Here is a 2,473-nt window from a genome sequence, read left to right as displayed (position 1 = left end):
TAACGGGGACAGAGTCTCAGTTTTGCAAGATGGAGAGTTCTGGAAGCAGATGGTGGTGCCGGCTGCACACCATGCCACTGAAACGTGTACCTAGAAATGGTTAAAACGATAAACTTTGTGTTATGTATGTATTTTTAAAAAGATTTTATTTATTAGAGCAGGCGGGCGCATGGGGGGGAGGGGCAGAGGGAGAGGAACAAACCCCACGTGGGGCTCCGTCCCAGCACCCCCGGATCATGACCTGAGCGGGAGCCAGCTGCTTCACCAGACCCCCCCATTTATGTTTATTTTACAACAAGGAGAACACAGAGGTGAAGGTCACCGGCAGGGACAGCGAGCGAAGAAGGTGAGAGACAAAAGCACACGCCGGAACCCGGGGAAGAACCGCAGGAAAGAACCAGAAGCAGCACGTGGTGGGAAGGAGACTCCCAGCCGGGTGGCGAAGGGAGAGAGCGCCACCTGCAGGTCGCGCGCTGCATTCCGGGGACGCCGGCGCACCGCGCACCGCAGCCCCAGCCCATCTGTCCTCCTGCGGACTCGCGTTCCCACCCTTGGGGCACAACAGACGCCCCATCCAGGAAGCAGACGCCATCAGAAAGACACATCCGGGGGCACCTGGGTGGCTCAGTGGGTTAAAGCCTCTGCTTTCGGCTCAGGTCATGATCCTAGGGTCCTGGGATCAAGCCCCACATCGGGCTCTCTGCCCTGCAGGGAGCCTGCTTCCTCTTCTCTCTCTGCCTAGTTGTGATTTCTCTCTGTCAAATAAATAAAATATTAAAAAAAAAAAAAAAGAAAGAAAGACACATCCGGGGGCGCCTGAGTGGCTCAGTGGATTAAGCCGCTGCCTTCGGCTCAGGTCATGATCTCAGGGTCCTGGGATCGAGCCCCACATTGGGTTCTCTGCTCAGCAGGGAGCCTGCATCCCCCCTCTCTCTCTGCCTGCCTCTCTACTTGTGATCTCTCTCTCTCTCTGTCAAATAAATAAATAAAACCTTTAAAAAAAAAAAAAAGGAAAGGAAAGAAAGACACATCCGTAGTCATCACAGCTGCCAACCTGCACCTAGACCGAGGCCAGCCTCCCCTCCGGGGCTGTGGGTAAACAACGTGCCCGGAGCCCCGGCAAAGCCCCGGGGGCCACCAGCTCCCAGACTGGCTTGCCTATGCCAGAAGCCACCCCAGAACCCTCCCTCTGTACCAGATGGTTCCCATCAGCGCACAGATAGGCTGAGTCATCTTCCACCTTTCCTTTGTTTGTTTTTGGTTTTTTTTTTCGGGGGGAGGGGGAGCGTAGAGTACATTTAAAAGTAAACCTTGGAGGCGCCTGGGTGGTTCAGTGGGTTAAAGCCTCTGCCTTTGGCTCAGGGTCAGGGTCCTGTGATCAAGCCCCACATCAGGCTCTCTGCTCAGCAGGGAACCTGCTTCCCCTCCTCTCTCTCTGCCTGCCTCTCTGCCTACTTGTGATCTCTGTCTGTCAAATAAATAAATAAAATCTTAAAAAAAAAAAAAGTAAACCTTGGTGGCAGTTAGTGTATTTACAATGCAACTGCTGTCTAATTCCGAAACATATCACATGGCAAAGAAGCATTCGAAAAGAAGTTGCGTGCATCTGTTATCAGGGAACTGCAAATTAAAACAAGATGCCCCCACTCACCTATTAAAAACCCAAACTGGATTAAAGCCTCTGCCTTCGGCTCAGGTCATGATCCCAGGGTCCTGGGATCGAGCCCCGCATCAGGCTCTCTGCTCCGCGGGGAGCCTGCTTTTTCCTCTCTCTCTCTGTCTGCCTCTCTGCCTAGCTGTGATTTCTCTCTGTCAAATAAATAAAAATATTTTTTAAAAAAATTAAAAAAAATAAAAACCCAAACTGGGGATGCCTAGGGGCTCAGTCGGTTAAGCGTCTGCCTTTGGCTCAGGTCATGATCCCTGGGTGGTGGGACCGAGCCCCACATCAGGCTCCCTGCTCAGCAGCAAGCCTGCTTCTCCCTCTCCCTCTGCTTGCCCCTCCCCATGCTTGTGTTCTGTCAAATAAATAAAATCTTAAAAAATAAGCAGGCGCAGCTGTGTGCCGGATTGCCAAGATGCTGTGCCCCAAGCACCAACCATCACCTCTGGCTACCCTACCCTCTACCGTCAGCCTGGCTGAATACAACATATCTTGGGAAGCCCGGAAGGCACAAGCCGACCGGTTGGCTATAAGATCCCGACTTAAATGGGAGTATCTGCGTCAGTACAACGACCCCAAAGGCCAAGAGCTCATCGAAGATCCTGCCTTGATTTGTTGCACCCAGACAAGATCAGCAAACACCTTTCCCAATTTCAGACTAAGACTTCGTTCTTAGGAGCTCTGTTTGGAATTGGGCCCCTTGTCTTCTGGTTTTATGTTTTCAAAACTGACAGAGATAAGAAAGAAAAACTTACCCAGGAAGGAAAACTGGATCGAACATAGAACATTTTGTATTTAGTCTGGCAGTGA

General features: G+C 51.5%; 1 pseudogene; it reads left to right on the top strand.

Annotated features, from left to right (window-relative positions):
- The first annotated feature begins 2,078 nt into the window (after positions 1–2,078).
- On the top strand, positions 2,079–2,473 carry LOC123932821 (annotated as a pseudogene).

The sequence above is a fragment of the Meles meles genome, chromosome 20, assembly GCF_922984935.1.
Source record: "Meles meles chromosome 20, mMelMel3.1 paternal haplotype, whole genome shotgun sequence".
Lineage (NCBI taxonomy): Eukaryota > Metazoa > Chordata > Mammalia > Carnivora > Mustelidae > Meles > Meles meles.
This window is presented reverse-complemented; position numbering and strand designations above follow the sequence as displayed.